This window comes from Canis lupus, chromosome 11 (assembly GCF_011100685.1).
Source record: "Canis lupus familiaris isolate Mischka breed German Shepherd chromosome 11, alternate assembly UU_Cfam_GSD_1.0, whole genome shotgun sequence".
In the NCBI taxonomy this organism is placed as follows: Eukaryota; Metazoa; Chordata; class Mammalia; order Carnivora; family Canidae; genus Canis; species Canis lupus.
Window position 1 is genome coordinate 13219457 of NC_049232.1, and position 18656 is coordinate 13238112.

An 18656-nucleotide genomic window follows, 5' to 3' on the forward strand; every position below is an offset into this window, starting at 1 on the left:
GTCATCACTTTGTTTATGAGCTCATCACAGGCACAGAGTGTCTCAAGGAACGTCCAGTTTTATTACAAATATCTCATTTACAATGGGAGGTTCATGAATGGAGTTCTCAGGACAGGTGTCCAACCCCTACCAAGAGCCAATAGCAAGCCAAAAGCAGTTTCTCAAAAGGAGAATTATTATTATTTGTCAAAGAGATGTGCTTATGCTCAAATATTATATGAGCCTCTACTGTGACTTGTTTATTGGAATTTTCTTACTTTCTTTTAAGATTTTATTTCTTTATATGAGAAAGCATGAACAGAGGGTGGGGGGAAAGGGGCAGAAGAAGAGGGTGAAGCAGATTTTCTGTGGAGTAGGGAGCCCGACGTGATGCTCGGTCCCAGGACCTGGGATCATGCCGGAGCTGAAAGCAGATGCTTAACTGACTGACTTACCCAGATACCCCTGTTTATTGCCATTTTCGTTGCCATTTTCCTAGGGTTTAGACAGCATTCTGATCTGCTGTGGGATCTTTGAGTCCCGTTGGATTCACTGGGTCATAAAGGTGAAATCACGGAGCTGTCTGATGTGAAGCTTACATTTCCTAGCCATCTCAGAACCCCCGGTCCTACTCAAAATGTGTAGGCACTTGGATCACCTATAAATGAATCAAAGAAGTACACCTATATTATATGTTACTTTCAAAATCCAAAGGAGCTTATTGAGTGCTACCTCTGTCAGACGCAAAGTATATTAACTTGTCCTTCATATTGACAAGGACATCCCCATGTGCTCCAGACAGGTGAGAAGTCCCTCTAAAGTCACTGCCACTTTCCATTACTGGTATTTCTAAGAGAATACAATAACATATTAGATTAACATGATGGCCCATGAAATGATGAGACTATCAAGCACCCTATGGCCAAATGGTGACACAGAGTCCAAGAGGCCAGATAAGGAAACTAGTGCTCCTGCCAAGTGACAATAACCTTTGGAGATTATTTATTAAAATAGCATTCATGAGATCAACAGATTTAAACCAAAAACTCTTCCAGTATTTGCTCCAATAAAGAAATTATATCTGAACTGGCCACTAGAATTTGAAAAACAGATGAGGTTGAAGTGATCAATTGGATGAGGACGTTCCTGAAATATCTTGGAGAGTCTGGTGATTTCTACATAGGTCACACAAGCTGCCTCTGCATCTTCTAAGCCTTGGGAGGTAGCATTGAACTTTGTATTTCCATTCCACCTTTCCCAGCCTACTCCCGAGGATATGATATGGCTTTCAAGTTACTTTCTGATGGGGAGAAGGAGTTTTCTTATAACTTTTCTTATAACTTATAACTTTTCTTATAACTTCCTACCCAAATAGCTAGGGGAACCATATAATTTATCATTAAAACCAGTACAATTTTAGTAGTGAAAAGGAGCACTGCTAATAATTATGCTGGAAAACCAGATACAAGCTGGTATTTCAGGGGTCAGGAATCCAGTGTGGGGATTTGGTATTTGCTGAGGTTATCTGTACTGGTAATGCACTCAGGAACCAGGAAAATCAGCATCAGATAGCATCAGGAAGCCACTGAGCCTCCATAAGCCAGATTGGGTTCATGACTATAGTCATTACCTGATCTCTTGCAGCCTCCACTCTAACCAGTGAACCACGCTGATAGTATCTCCACATTCCTGGAAATTTGAGTTAGCTCAGAGCCAATGCCCAACAAACCCTGAGAGCTCTGGGTATTTGAGCTCCACTGCACTGTCATTCTGGTACTTTCTCCACTGCACTGTCATTCTGGTAGATGGCTACTTTCCCTTGTGGAAAGCTGGAAAGAAAATCATAGGACACACTTCATGTTATAGAGTACTTTCTTAAATGCATCCCACCTCATCCCAATGTGCTAGAGATGCGTGTGTACAGACTCAGATCTGAGAACGAGGTGAAGAGCTGTGATGTTTGTGGGAGCTGAAAGCAGGCCTCTCCAAGCCCAGGGGGTATTGCTGTTATTATAGAAATCAAATAGGACCTCCTCAGGCTCTTCTCCCAGGACTTTAATTCTAGGCCTGGAGATTATAAGGGTTGGTGGAGGTAGGGCACATGGACTCAGATTTCCCCTGTTTGATAACTTCTTCGGATAAGGCTCTTCGAGGCACAGCAAGCAAGGCAATGGCAGACTTCTTCAAGTAGGAAAGAGACAATCCTTTGAGACATTCTATGCCTTCCAAATACCTTCATTCCTATCTTTATAGACCCAGTCGTTTTCAAATGACTGCTCTAATTTTCATACGGGAGTTGGAGAAGAGCTGTGGATTCAGTTGATATTACTCAACAACCCCCTGGATCAAATTCTGCATTTTATTTTTGGCCGTATTAGTCCAGCAACATAAAAAGATAAAAGGTTTGTTGTGTTTCTTTCTTTCTTTCTTTTTTTTTTTTTGTAAACACTAGTATAAGAGTTTGTTATTATTCACTAACTTCCAACTTTTTGAAACCAACTGAAGCAACTATTTCATGCCGTCTTCCTCAATCTGTTTATCCTAGATTGAGCCTGAGATTCATTGTCCACCATGGGACACTTTGGTGAATAAAATGGGTATGCTAAGAAAAATTATGCTGGGATAAGAGGCATAAAATATCCAGGAGATCTTGGACATATCATCCTTCAACTCATGCTCTATATATTGATTTAGGGCATTAGCTATGTGGTTGCCCAAAGTCTTATCTTCAGTGGATATTTCATTCCAGATGATAATTTGATTAAATATGAATGAAAAAGTTGCCAGAGTAGCATGCTTTAATACTTGCTTACTATCATTTTAAGGCAAAGCATACCAGATAACCAGTCCCAGACTCCCTGCATTCCCATGAGGATCTGTTGCTAGAAATTTCCCTACATTCACTCATCTTACAACAATGTCTTATCAGGTAGGGTATTTGTATCAAATGGTGCCTAACAGAGAGTGTTGGGCTGCTTGGATTCCCATTAAGTAACTGTTTACCTCCGAAAGATGGTATATTTCTGAAGTACTTGGAAGATGTGATGTAGGGTTAACTAGCTCAGTGACATCTGGTACCAACATCAGATCTACAAAAATGGCAGAACAGCTCTCATTTGGTTATATTTTTGACAGCTGATTACTATCATATGTTCTAATGGATCATAGCCTAATTTAAAAAATTTACACAAACAATTTATTTTCTACATTAACAAAGGTATGGTACTTAGTCATGTAGATGTTTTGGCCAAGGCAATATTTATCTGTGTAATTTGCAGACTCAGTTGGATAGTTTAGAGCTAAAGCATGTTTTTTTTCCTACCTAAACTAAAAGAGTAATTCCAGTGTGCACAATAAAAGAATACAGAACTATGCCAATGGAATCGCAAATGTGGCAAAAAGGAATCACTTTTATGCTTTGGTGGAGAAGGGAACCATGACCAATCCTCTGGCTCTAGGACAGAATTTCCTCATGATAAGTGAAGAATTGGATTGGATGAATTATTAAGTAACTTCCAGCTCCATTATTCTATGAATTTATAACTCCAGCATGGAAAAATATCTGAATAACTAGCTATCACTCAATGCTAGAAAGAGAAAGTTATTGGAATTTAATTAAAATGCATGTGCCTACAAAGCCTAGGATTTGTTTTTGTTTTTGTTTTTGTTTTTGTTTTTTGTGCATGCAAGAGAGGTAGGCTGAAGGGAAAAGAGCTGACAGCTTATTCCATGCTTTGGCCGAAGGAAGTCAGTGTAGGCGTAGTTCAGGAAATCACTGTCAACGGTCTGGAAGATTCTGAAAAGAGGTGTTTGACAAGAGGGTGAGCATGCTGGAATAGAGAGAACCACCCATATGGACCCTGCAGATTTTAGTTTGGGTGTGGTACTGTTGGATTTTTCCTTTTTGACATGGATTACACCGTTTACTTGCCAAGTTGGATCTCAAGCCTCTCCTACTATGGGACTCTACCATTTGCAGCAAGATATACATTTCCTATGTGGTTACAAGAAACTTTACTTTGGGAAAATGAGCCACAACTTATGTTCCAAATATTGCACTCCAGAAAATTGAATGATCTTTTCATGTTTCTATTTTGAAAAGTTCTTTGACAATTATTTAAATGACCCACCTGGGTACCTTTGATGTCAAATAATTGTGGCCTCTTTTGGATATAAGCCTTGATACACAGTAAATGTTTCCCAGAAACTATGTTTTACAAAAGAAACTAAAGAAAAGAAGTATTTATTTATTTTTATTTTTTTAATAATAAATTTATTTTTTATTGGTGTTCAATTTGCCAACATACAGAATAACACCCAGTCCTCATCCCATCAAGTGCCCCCCTCAGTGCCGGTCACCCATTCACCCCCATCCCCCGCCCTCCTCCCCTTCCACCACCACTAGTTCGTTTCCCACTAGTTCTTTATGTTCTGTCTCCCTTTCTGATATTTCCCACACATTTCTTCTCCCTTCCCTTATATTCCCTTTCACTATTATTTATATTCCCCAAATGAATGAGAACATATAATGTTTGTCCTTCCCCGATTGACTCATTTCACTCAGCATAATACCCTCCAGTTCCATCCACATTGAAGCAAATCGTGGGTATTTGTCATTTCTAATGGCTGAGGAATATTCCATTGTATACATAAACCATGTCTTTCGATGGACACCGAGGCTCCTTCCACAGTTTGGCTATTGTGGCCACTGCTGCTAGAAACATCGGGGTGCAGGTGTCCCTGCGTTCATTGCATCTGAATCTCTGGGGTAAATCCCCAGCAGTGCAATTGCTGGGTTGTAGGGCAGGTCTATTTTTAACTCTTTGAGGAACCTCCACACAGTTTTCCAGAGTGGCTGCACCAGTTCACATTCCCACCAACAGTGCAAGAGGGTTCCCTTTTCTCCATATCCTCTCCAACATTTCTGGTTTCCTGCCTAGAAAAGAAGTATTTAAAGGCAGATGTCTTACAACTGCTTTTGCGATCCAGAGGCAGATACTGTTCATCTTCTGCCAGGTTGACTTCCTGTGTGTGTGTGCGCGCGCGCGCGAATACTCTTGGATTTGATTAACGGTGAAAAACAATATTATAAGATCAAGAAAACAAACAGAGATTTGTCCTTGGGAAGTCATATTTATTGAATTGCTCAAAAACTACTGAACTTACACTTACCAAGCAAAATTCTGTGATTTAGTGTGTTTCTTTATTTTGAATCCAGTTTTCCCAGCTGAAAATGTGGGCTTTGATCTTTATCTGTGAATTGCTCGACGTAGGCCTCAACATGTTCCATTTTGTGAGAAATTACTGTGCTCCACTTCTGGAATGAATTTCCCCAGGGCTTCTTAAATGGTTTGTGCTTTAATGCATGATAGTTTAAATTTTTCCCAATTTGATCAATTCCTTTTAAATTTGAATGAGATTCTGCTTCTCCTGCTGTACTTAGCGCTATTGACTCACGGTCAGTGGGGCATGAACTTGCAGTGGATTTTGTAGGAATGGTGATGTGAGTCCATCCTGACCTGGGCGCTCTAAATCACTTCTCTTTGGACTAAAAGTGTAGTAACCATTAGGACACTAGTCTTTAGCTGTAGATCAGAGTAACACATGGAAGTCCACATGGGTCCTGGTCTTAGCCTGGGTCACCTTGGCACCATTTTTTGACAAGCGGAAGTAACTGACAGCAGACAGTTATTTTCATCTTTGAAGTAGATCCAGGCTTTTGCTGTCTTGTTTTCTCTTTCCATTTCCCTAGGTTGGAGTTGCTTTATTTGCTTATATTTCCTAGCTTAGGTTGAGTTTCAAGCCAAGGGCATTACTGCAAGAGTAACAAGAATAGAAAATCAATACCATATTGATTGCTAGTGAGAATGATTATGAATAACTTTAGTTTCCTTTTTGTAACTTTAGGCTCATTGTTCTTTCTATCTTCTCCACTTATGGCTTTCTGAAAATGTGGTAATTGAATCAAAGATGTGGAAGAAAATTATCATGTCTGTACAAGTCTGTAAATTCTTAAATGGTTTGCCTTTAAAAAAATCTTCCATCATGGACATAAAAAATATTATTTACCTCTTCAGTTTTTTCATAAGAATAGTGTTATTTTCCTGGCCACATTTCTAATCAAATGGCCATGTGTAGCCTGATCTAATTTATGGTAAAAATACTTACCTGTTCAGAATAATTTTCATTCAATTTCAACATAAAAAAATATATTGTATGATAATGCATTTATTTTAGATCTGGTGTTCCTTTCAAACTTTGAGCATGAAAAAATATTTGGCACACCTATAAACTTAGAAATGTTTTAAATTTTAAAGAAATCAGAGAGAACTAGGTCAAGCCTTAAGCATATTTGGACTTAGGAGAATGTATTCTTCAGCTGTCAGAATGTGGTGAGGGGGGAGGTTAAGATGGAAGCATCTGCTGGCCTTGGTAGGCTCCTGGAGAAATATCATTCTGCAGATAGAGGGTAGATTTGGGGGGCTTTTAAACAGCGGGAACATTGATCTGGACTCTACCTTTGGGAAAGCTGATTTGGAAAGGAACCAGAATCTTGCTGTCATCTTCAGTGCTGAATCACTTATGCTACTTGGTTGCAGGCAACCGAAATGACCTTAGCTAGTATAAATGAGAAGTAATTCACTAGAGGGATATAGATATTTCCAAAATCCAGGAAATGCTGGAGACACAGACCTCCATAAGGACTGGAATCAGAACACTGTTGGTAATCTAGGTATCCACAGAAGTCCAGACTCAGGACTGAAGCAGTATCAATTATTTGTCATACATTCTGTCTTTTCTTTGAGATTCAAATCCTGAGAGAGACAGAGACAGAGAGAGACAAAGAGAGAGAGAGACAGAGAGAGTACAAGAGTACAATTTGCTTAGCTGGACATAGAGTGGGCAAAACCATTGATAGACATACTGCTATGACTTTATTCATGGGGGATGGGGAAGGGTCTCAAAAGAAAACAGGAAACTATTACCAGAAGGGCATGAAAAAACCAACAGATCCCCTATGGGCAGTAATTTTCTCTCTCTCACATTTTTAGGACTTGTCATATCATTGTCTCCATACCTTCATAGCCCTATACTCTTGATGCTGTCCTCAACTCTCCCCCATCCTTTCTACTATAGATTCAGTCACCCCTCAAAAAGAGTTTTAAAACTCTAGTTCAGCTCTGAAAGGCTTGTGCATTGAGTTCTTACTTTGGTTAGGCTATGCCTTGTGGCCTAGTTCTAGCACATGCTCTGCCTTACTCTTGAGGTCCCATAGTCTTGTCTCTGAGATTCCAGTTCTAGTGACTATGACCTCACCTTATTTCTTGGAACTGAGCAGGACCAAAATTGTGATTTGCTTTTTGCTGGGCTTGGGGCTTTCCTTCACTTCCAATGGGTGCCTGATGCCCTGTTCTCTACCACAAAACTCCCGGGAGCTCTCTATCTGGTTGCTTCTACATTTTCCAGCACCGAGCTTCTTGTGCTTCTTCCATCAGAACACTTTTGATATTCCTGGTGTGATCCTGCTGATGCCAACTAGCTGCCTGCCAAAATTTCTCTCTCTTTTTAAAATACAGAAACACCTTCTTATACAGTTCTGGCTCATCTAATATTCCCATTTAATTCTACCTTTTCAATTTGTTTTAGTAAATATTGAATAGATTTAAAATCCTGATGATGATATGTTATTTTAATTTTTTACAGTTTTTATTTAAATTCCAGTTAGTTAACGTACTGTGACATATTAGTTTCAGGTGTACCATATGGAAATTCCACAATCCATACAATACCCAGGGCTCATCACAAGTGTACTCCTTAATCCCCATCATCTATTTCTCCCCAACCTCTTCCCTCTGGTAATCATCAGTTTATTCTCTATAGTTAAAAGTGTTTTCTTGGTTTGCTTTTCTCTCTTTTTTTTTTCCCTTTCGCTCATTTGCTTGTTCCTTAAGTTCCACATATGAGTGAAATCATATGGTATTTGCTTTTGACTGACTTATTTTGCTTAGCACAATATTCTGTAGCTCCATCCCTGCCCTTGCAAATGGCAGGATATCATTCTGTTTTATGGCTAATATTCCATTATATATATATATATATCACATTGATGCATACATAACAATCACATCTTCTTTGTCCATTCATCAAAGCAGGAAAAAATATCCAGTAGGAAAAAGAACATCTCTTCGACAAATGGTGTTGGGATAACTGGACTGCAACATGCCAAAGAATGAGAATGGACTACTTTCTTACACCATACACGAAGATAAGTTCAAAATGGATGAAAGACCTAAATGTGAGACCTGAAACCATACAAATCCTAGAAAAGGACACAGGAAGTAACCACTTTGACATTGGCTGTAACATCTTCTTTCTAGATGTCTCCCCAGGCAAGGGAAACAAAAGCAAAAATAAACCATTGTGACTACATCAGAATAAAAAGCCTCTGCATGGTGAAGGACACAATCAACAAAAATGTCATTCTCTCTTAAAGTTACTCTCTACCTGACTGGTTAGAATGGGCCCATCCCACTTGAGGTCATAGAAACTGTTAGAACCTCAGCTCTGATATTGCCAGTGTGATCTTAGTTTACTGCACCTTTCTGAGCCTTGACTTAAACCTCAGAAGTTTAAATTAGAGGACAACAAAGTAGCACTCCATAGATAGAAATGTACTTTTATCTGAATGCTCTCAGGGAATGTTTAGCACTCTGCCCCTCCTCTTATGCTTGCTTTCCATAGCTATAACCAACTGCTTGAGCCTACTTTGCCCTGAAGTAGGATGTTCACTGATAGTTGGATTGGAAATCCTTAAATCCTTTTTGAATGAATACAAAATTAGCCTTAGAGCAGAGCCCAGTGGGGACCACTGCAGGGGGCGGGGTGGGGGGTGATGATATGGGAAAGAAGGATACACAGAGGGCCACATTATTTGAGGATTCATTATCCCCACCCCTAAAGTACAAGGTTACACAAAGAACCCAAAGTATCATAACAGGAAATTATCCATCCTTAACCTGATGACTTAAACACTGATCCCCATTAAACATCTCTCCCATCTTAACACCAGTGTTCATGCCAGTCTACTAAATCATCTTTGTTGTGGGTCAGTCTTTGCTGGAGCACACGTCTCAATTATAAGATTTATTATGCTAGATATTTCCTCTTTGCTTAAATGTCTTCCTTCATGCTAGACAGAGCTCCTCAAATGTAGGGATCTTTCTTGCTTTTCTTATCTTGTTACCTCCCTGTATTCAGCACTGTGACTGACTCGTAGGAGGTGCTCAATAAATGTTTGTTTCATGAAAGATGGAGAGACAGGATCCAGCCCACCCAGGCTTTCTTAACATAACTTTGACCTTAAAATAGCAATTAAGCATTACGTGTGCAAACAACTAGCTCTAGGATTGCTGCTTTGACGCTAAAAAGAACCAATAATCCAATCTCACACATAAGTCATGGTAGTAAACAATGGTGTCAAATTGCCTTTTTGTATAAATTTTAAAACCTGTATTCCAAAGTTGTATCTTGTTATTCCAACATTAACTACAACCTAGTTCTGGTTCTCTGTTTCAGGCTGGCCTTGTCTGTTCGTGAGTGGGCAGGCAAAATACTTTATATTCATTTGGCCAGTAACAGTGAGCAAGAGCTCTTAATGGGAACACCACATCTCCCCAGCGGCTGCCACCTACACCCCTCTGTCCCCACCCTCAGTGTGCTGTCACATTAGGAGTGGAGGGAATGCTCTACAATGTTGGCAGCCAGAACCACACTCGTAAGTTAGTTAATTTCAGTTTAAATGGCTATGTCTAAGTGAATTGCCACCCATATCTGAAATTCCCTGATTTATATAATACCACTTGTTTTGTTCTATTTTCTTAAAAGAAACCCCATTCTGCTAGTAATCAGAATTACTCACAATCCTAACAATTGTAACATTGTCTTGCAAAGATCATTAAGGGTCTTTTAAAATCCAACTTAGGCAAAAGTCTGTAAATACGTAAGATGTTGCATTCAATTGGGAAAAACAGCAGAATTTAACAGATCAGATTCTAAGGAGGACATAATAAGTACTTTAACTGTTACTGTGTGTGGGTTGATTCTGCAGTGGCTGAACAGCTCAGAATATTCAAAGAGCAGTATTTCTATGTGTGGGTAGTGGGCGGGAAGGGATGTCCTCTATGCAGGCAGCCAAGAGGCAAACATGCTTGTGATTGTAGTGCAGGGGAAAACATTGGTAAAGCTTATGAGGGTGAAACAATTAAACATAGACTTCTTGTCAGCCCACATGCCTTAAAGCCAGGGTCAGTAACCTAAAACCCTTAGTCTAATTCTGGCTTGCTTAAGAGAGTCCTCAAGAATTCTTGGTCCAGCTCTCACCAGCCCAGACTAGATCTGGCCAGACACACACTGCCGGTTTGAGATACTATAACTTCCCCTTTCCCCTAAAGCCATTGGGACCTAAATAAAATTGTACCAATCAACTCCATTCCCAGTTCCTGAATTTAAAATTCAACTGTGGTTGGCTTTACATGACTATGGGAGAACTAGATGACATTTTAAGAGGTAAATTCCAAAATGTATCATTCTTAAAAGATGAATTTCCAGGCTTTTTCGGCATATTGTGCTCTTAGCCAGTCTTCTCTGATCAGTTCTTGTTGTGCTTCCCTGGGTGGCGCAGCGGTTTGGCGCCTGCCTTTGGCCCAGGGCGCGATCCTGGAGACCCGGGATCGAATCCCACGTCGGGCTGCCGGTGCATGGAGCCTGCTTCTCCCTCTGCCTATGTCTCTGCCTCTCTCTCTCTCTCTCTGTGACTATCATAAATAAATAAAAATTAAAAAAAAAAAATAAAGGCCTTAAGAAGGTGAAACCTATTTGTTTTGGAGGGGTGGGGAGGATAACATCATATTCAAAGGCAATTTGAATCTGGAAGTCTTTTTTAAGTGAGGATCATTATTATTAAGTTAAGTGCAGTAGAGGAAAGAACCATCTGAAAAGAAAACCGCTATTACACACACACACGAAACAATCAAGTAACAATTTTTAAACATACAAAAGTGCTCGAAAATGTATGGGAGTGGGACAAGAAGAAGCTCTAGTGGGAGTTCTCTAGGAAGAAGACAAGATTATTGGGAAAAAGTCTATGCTTTTGGGGAAAAGACAATTTGGCCTGCCAGGAAACTCATTCATGGAGATGAGGGAAACAATCACTTTCAGAGTTTAAGTGAAGGGATTCTGGGAAGGCTTGTCTGCAACAAAATCCTCCCCTACTGTTTGGCATCCCTTCCCCTTGAGATTGTTGCTGGAGAGATTATTAGGAACAAGGAGTGTGAGGGATTGTGTCCACCAAGTATCATGATAGTCATTGCAAATATCCCCAGAAGTGGTAATGCATTATTATAATCAGCGTTGCATTGTTTCATCTAATGCCTAAAGACATAGACGTTCAATGAAAATTAAGAGAGGGAGATCATTTTGGAGCATGGACCACTGCCCTGAAAGTACAAGAGCAGTTGGTTAGGATTGGAAAGACGGGAAAGATTCCGATGTATCGGGGAAGGTAGAAGTAGGATGGGGGGAATTAGGGGATGGAGTGGGGAGGACATTGTATTTAAATCATATTTCTTCTTAGGATTTTAGAACTATTTTAGTTTTGGGGGCACAAATGGTTAACTCTTGATTTGGCTCAGGTCATGATCTCAGGGTCATAAGATCAAGTCCCATGTCAAGCTCCCCTCCCCTACTCTCTTTCTCTCAGATAAATAAATCACTCCTTATTTTTATTTTTAAAGATTTTATTTATTCATGAGAGACACAGAGAGAAAGGCAGAGACATAGGCAAAGAAAGGAGCAGGCTCTTTGCAGGGAGCCTGATGCAGGACTTGATCCCTGGGCCCCAGGATCACACCCTGAGCCAAAGGCAGACACTCAACCACTAAGTCACCCAGGAATCCCAATAAATCAATCTTTTAAAAAAGGAACTATTTTAGTTTTAGTTTTCCAAAGTTAGGGCAAGGATGATATTTCATGCTATCTGGTAGTTTCTCCAAACACTTGATGAAATTTGAAGTGAAAAGAACATAAGCTTCTGGGGATCCCTGGGTGGCTCAGTGGTTTGGCACCTGCCTTTGGCCCAGGGCACGATCCTCCTGGAGTCCCGGGATCGAGTCCTGTGTTGGGCTCCCGGCATGGAGCCTGCTTCTCCCTCCTCCTGTGTCTCTGCCTCTCTCTCTCTCTCTCTATGTCTATCATTAATCAATCAATCAATCAATCAATCTTAAAAAAAAAAAGAACACAAGCTTCAGAATTAGCATCCAATTCTAAACCACTCTTCACCTCAGGTAAGACTTAAATTCTCTAAGACCTACTGGAGCTACCAATATGCCTAGTGGACATATGTTGATTACCTACCCAACATTCAGTTCTCTTGTCTGCTGTCTTAGGAAAATCTTATATTTCCCAGCCAGTGGAACTTTGGCAAGGAGTAAACCCAATCCTAACTCTAAGAGTTGACTTTGATGAGTGCAAGCCAATAATTTCATCTAATTTAGGTTAAAGCTGTATAGAAAGACATTGGGGGGGAGGGCTTCCTGTAATATGGGCAAACTCTTGTTCTACAAGACACTCTATCCTGATATATGGTGCCATGTGTTGATGTAAGTCTTGGAATGACTGCAGCCGTTATATTACCAGAAGGAAGTCAATTGAATTTGATGCATGAAAGGGGGCAGAGCTGACAAAACTATAGAGAAATTTAGCCAGAGTACTAAACCTGAAACCTCATCTACCTCTGGACTCTTTAGTTATACAAGCTGATTAATTCCTTTTTTTTTTTTTTTAGGTTAATGTTTTTTAAAAAAGATTTATTTATTTATTTATTCATGAGAGCCACAGAGAGAGAGGCAGAGACATAGGCAGAGTGAAAAGCAGGATCCCTACAGGGAGCCCAATGTGGGACTCCATCCCAGGACCCTGGGATCACCACCTGAGCTGAAGGTAGCTGCTCAACCACTGAGCCACTCAGGTGTCCCTGATTAATTCCTTTTGTGACCAAAGCTGGGTTTGGTTTATGTTCTGTTACTTGGCACCAAAAGATTGCTGACCAATATATGAATTTCTTGTGGGTTTTCGGAAGATTATGGCCTGGCACAATGCACTCTCTCTCTCTCTCTCTCTCTCTCTCTGTCTATATATATATATAACTTCAAGCAATGGTAGTTCCTTTACAAAAATTAATTTAACAAATATATGATGAACACCCATTATGCCATTATATGTAAGACATGGCACCAAGTTTTAGGTTTAGGCATATAAATAAAACTGGATCCCTGTTCTCAGGAATTCAGAAACTACTAACTGATATATATTAGTCTTTCATTAAGTGATTGGCTATCAATAAAAAAAATGTAAGCAAACAGAGACTAGGTTCTTTCATCTGGAATAGGATGTTAGGTTACCCAGAATTTAAAAAGTTCATTCATGAATATAGAAATATTGACTAGAATGCTGATAGCTGAATATATTAACTATAATAAATAAGACAGTCTAATAATTTCTTTAGAAACTTACAAATAGAGATGCCTGGATGGCTCAGTCAGCTGAGCATCTGACTCTTGGTTTTGGCTCAGGTCATGATCTCAGGGTGGTAAAATCAAGCCCTGGATCAAGTGAGAAACCTGCTTGAGATACTCTTCCCTTTCCTCTCCCTCTGCCTCTCTCCCCACCTCTCTCTAATAAATAAATCTTAAAAAAGAAAGGAAGAAAGGGATGCCTGGGTGGCTCAGTGGTTAAGCGGTTAAGCATCTGCCTTCAGCTCAGGTGGTGATCCTGGGGTCCTGGGATCGAGTCCCATGTTGGGCTCCCTGCATGGAGCCTGCTTCTCCCTCTGCCTGTGTCTTTGCCTCTCCCTCTCTCTCTCTTTCTCTCTCTATCTCTCATGAATAAATAAAATCTTTAAAAATAAAAGATTTTAAAAATAAAAAAAGAAAGTAAGAAAGAAACTTACAAATAGCATAGAATCAATGTCAGGTTTTAACTGTGATCTTCAATTCTTCACAAATTCCTGCAACTGCTATAGCTTCTCTTGGTTATCATTTAAAAATACAAACATTCTTCTCTTTTGTGATTCAGAAGGATTCTGAAGTCAGTACAGCACAATTTCAAATATGTTCTATTTAAGCAAATTTCACACAGTTCTAAAGACTCTGTAGATATTTCATAACACAGAAGCATTCTTTTCAAGATTTCCAGTTGAAACTCTGCTGCTGCTAGTGTTTTTGGAGTGAGAGAATACTATTTTTAGAGCCCAAACACGGTTTCTATTATAAGCATTTTCTTAAGAGTAGTAATACTTATCAGCAAATATTATTTAAAAGTCAGCTGGCTTTGTAGTGAGTTAGATTTGTTCCTTGAAGTTTGGGAAATACTACCTTGCATATTGTTAATGATTCTATCTAAAGTACTTCTTACAGTAGTAGCACACTGAATTGGGTATTGTAACTATGTGCATAGTGTAACTTTGCAAAGTTGATCATAGTAATTTTCTTCTGCTATGTCATTTTTTTGCATATGGGCGCACCAACCCTGAAGTAAGTGGGTCATCCTTAAAAGTAAGTTAGAATGCAGGGCCCGTGGGTGGCTCAAATGGTTGGCTCTTGGTTACATCTTGGGTTATGACCTCAAGGTCATTTGATCGAGCCCTGAATCGGGCTCTGCACTTAGTATGGCATCTGCTTGAGATTCTCTCTTTCTCTCCCTTTGCCCTGCCCCACAAGTGTGGCTCTCTCTCTTTCTTAAATCAATCAATAGATCTTTAAAAAAAAAAAAGTTAGAATGCATCAACAAAGAATTTAGAAAACATCACCAATGTGGTAGTTAGGCTTGTTTCAAAAACAACAAGCACGAGAACACAAGCTGTACCTAAAATAATTTTCTCTGTTATTTCAAGACAAGCCACTTGAGCAATAGGATGTGTGACTCTTTTTTAGGAGCTCAAATGTTGGCCTATTTAAATGAAATTTCAATAAGGAGTTTCAATAAATAGTATCTGGTTTCATTTTCACAGCAGAAGTTAATCAATAACGAGTGTGTGAAACTAAAATAGCGTCTCTCCTAGGTAGGAAATAATATCCATGAATGCTTCTTAAGGAAGTAAGATAGGTTTTCAACAAATGATTTTTGAAAAAGAAAAGAAAGAAGATAATAACAGAAGGAATAAATACATGTCATTGCTAATCACCATCCTGATATCTTATTAATTTATGGCTGGTGGATGATAAAATGTTCTGTGCTTGCCCAAGAGTTTGAGCTAAACTTTTCGAATTGCCTGTTTGATTGAACATTACAGCTGCCCTACAACTTTCACAAAATTTTCACAGTCCATATCACACAATGTCAGACATAAACAACTTTGCTTTACATTGAAAACATGAAGCAGAGAGGTAAATACCAAGGAAAGACAAGCTGGCCAGTAGCTATTACAAAGAAAAGACCTTTGTTCCCTGTTTCATGTTGTTGGTTTGTGTTTTCCTCTTTGTTCATTTGTGCTGTATCAGCTTGAGGTCAATTCCAATGATGAATGGTTCTGTCTCCTCGTCTTCTTCATCTTCATAGTAAATCCTTGTCCGATTATGCAGAATTCAAGTAATTCAAGACCTTTTGGAACTGAGTCAGTCCTTGCTCATCTATGATTAAAAGTGAAGGTCACTTCCAAACAAGACAAGGTGGTGTAGACCTCTTTTTCCCTGATCCTTCCTGCTCAGTATAACTGTAAACCTTGGAAATGGTGCAAACAAAAGACAACTAAAGGAGAAATGTAACGATGTGTTTAGGAAAAGGTGGTTTGGGATCCCAAGACTGTAGGAAAAACATAATTTCAGGGTGTGGCATGTACTTCTATCCAACAGAAGGCCACAGGGGCCCAGAGTTTCTTGGCTTTCAACCTAGCAGTTGAAGGTCCTTCAAGTGGGCTTACTCCTTCCCCCAGATTACACTGGAGTCCCTCTTTGACACCAAATGAGTGTGACACCACCCATAAAGGGGAATGAATTGGGAACATTCCCAGAAGTAAGAGACCAGAGAGGTCTTTCTCACTGGATCTGAGAATCTACTTTTCCATTCTTTTCCAGAGAGAGATAATGATGTAAATAAGCAGAGCTAGCAGAAGAGACCCAGTAGCCCGATCTGGGAGACCTCTTTGTCCCTTACAGGCCTGAAACTCAACTCCTTCATTCAGAAACACCCAGGGCAACAAGGGGAGGTTGGGTGGGGAGTGAGCAGTACGGGTACCTCTGTTAAAGATGAATTAATACCAATTTTACACAATATCTTCCAGGTATAAGAAGAGGAAACAATGCTTCCCTGCTTATTTTTTAAAAGATTTTATTTGTTTATGAGACACACAGAGAGGCAGAGACACAGGCAGAGGAAGAAGCAGGCTCCATGCAGGGAGCCCGATGTGGGACTTGATCCTGGGACTCCAAGACCACATCCTGGACCAAAGGCAGGTGCTAAACTGCTGAGCCACCCAGGCATCCCTAAATAAAATCTTTTTTTTTTTTTTTTTTAATAAAATCTTTTTTTAAAAAATGACACATCCATAAGGGTCATTTTTTTTTTCCATAAGGGTTTCTTCTAGGTAATTAGGATATTCATTACTACACCTAAGCTTTAGGGGAATTCATGCCCTTTCAAAAATGTTCCTTGGTGCCTCTGACGGAGAATACAGTATTTGGAAACTGGGTGGTATCCATTCTAATATCAGTGACTGGCAATATTTTTAGGTGTTTTTGAGGGGAAAAAAATTCCTGTATAAATTCAAATTCCTCCAAATATTTTTAATTTACAAGGAAGAATCTTCCCTTATGCTCAACTTTTGTGTTCTCAAGAAAACATAATTTTTAAAAGATTTATTTATTTATTTGAGAGAGAGAGAGCAAGAGCACAAATGAGCAGGGGAAGGGGCAGAGGGAGAGGGATCTCAAGGACACTCTCAGATGAGCGGGGAGCCTGAAGTGGGGCTCAATCCCGGGACCCTGAGATCACAACCTGAGCCCAATCAAGAGTCAGATGCTTAACCAACTAAGCCACCCAAGTGCCTCAAGAAAATATAATTTTAAATAAAAGCATAAATTATAAGGATATCTTAGCCATATACTACAGCTATTTTCCATGTTTTTGTTGAACCAATTTGTAATACAATCTACTGAGATATGAAGTTTTCTACACCACCAACTGTATCCTTTTTATAATAAGTAAGGTCATTGTGAGGAAGGTAAAATATAAATCATTCCAAGATATATAAAATATCACCTGTCCAATGCTCCCTTCAACACAGTTTCAAAAGTCTTCCTATAAGTAACCTTCAAACATGAATTTTGGTATGATGATTTATAAGATACCTTATCTTCTCTTATCCCCCTTGGTGTAGATTGGAAGAGAGCCAAAAGGAAATAGATGAAAATATCAATTTGTGCTCATTTTCTTTTTTTTTTCTGTATAAGATGAGTATCTAGGATGGTTCAGACCCACAAATAGATAAACCTATACCAGACAGTCTGCCAAAAACCATGGTATGTAAAAATGGTTTTCACTGAAATGTGGTAAAATGATTTCCATTTGAACTTAGTTCTGAGGTTTTGATCTTCCCAAAGTTCATTCCTCCTCTACAGAAAATTCCTGAAGGGTTTAAGTCCAATCAAGGGGGTAGGTCTAAGATAGCAGTAAGGATCCCAAAACAATAACAACAATAATAAATTAATGTATGAGAATGCAGTGAAGTTAATTCAAACCTGTAAGCAGACCAGAAATTACATGCCTAAAAGCCCTTCAATTTGGAAATGGTCTGAGTCAGCCAGAATTCCCCTGGCACTCCCACCTCCAAGAGTCAGTGGAAACCACATCAGTTCTCAGAAGCATGTGCATTTGGAGCGGTGGGCATGTTGCCAATGCAATCTCTCCATGGTGATCATCTTGTTATAACACCAACCATCACAGAACCATCAGCCTGTGAAAGACAAAGCAAATGCAAAGAGATACTTCAATATCCATATTTACAATACAGAAACCTTTGTTGATATTTTTAAAATACATATTAATATTAGATATTTTGGAGTTGGTACGAATTTTATAGGCATGGTAAGTGTGATTACAATTTCCACTTTTAACAGTCATTGCATTATCTGTTAATCTTTCAAAATGTATGCCATGGTCTTTAAATCCTTGATAGTTAATTAGATTAAAATGAAATAGTATTCTAAACATCAAAGAACAATTCTGCTAATGAGGAAAATAAAAGGAGGTCTTTATTTCCAAGAATTTTGCTACCAAATGTCCACAATAGCCAAACTGTGGAAGGAGCCTCGGTGTCTATCGAAAGAAGAATGGATAAAGAAGATGTGTTCTATGTATACAATGGAATATTACTCAGCCATTAGAAACGACAAATACCCACCATTTGCTTCAACGTGGATGGACCTGGAGGGTATCATGCTGAGTGAAGTCAGTCAATGAGAGAAGGACAAACGTTGCATGGTCTCATTCATTTGGAGAATATAAAAAAATAGTGAAAGGGAATAAAGGGGAAAGGAGAGAAAATGAGTGGGAAATATCAGTGAGGATGACAGGACATGAGAGACTCCTAACTCTGGGAAAGGAACAAGGGGTAGTGGAAGGGGAGG

At 39.3% G+C, this 18656-nt stretch overlaps 1 long non-coding RNA gene across 2 annotated transcripts; it reads right to left on the reverse strand.

Moving 5' to 3' along the window:
- Nucleotides 1–4800: 4800 nt before the first annotated feature.
- Nucleotides 4801–18491, reverse strand: LOC111098001. Of its 2 annotated transcripts, XR_005366347.1 has the most exons (4): nt 18431–18491; nt 17855–17983; nt 6673–6794; nt 4801–5794 (listed from the first exon to the last, which is right to left on the reverse strand). It is a non-coding gene; the product is annotated as an uncharacterized LOC111098001 (long non-coding RNA). The 2 variants fall into 2 exon arrangements; XR_005366348.1 differs by lacking the exons at nt 17855–17983; nt 18431–18491 and adding an exon at nt 7189–7268.
- Between the last annotated feature and the right edge of the window lie 165 nt (nt 18492–18656).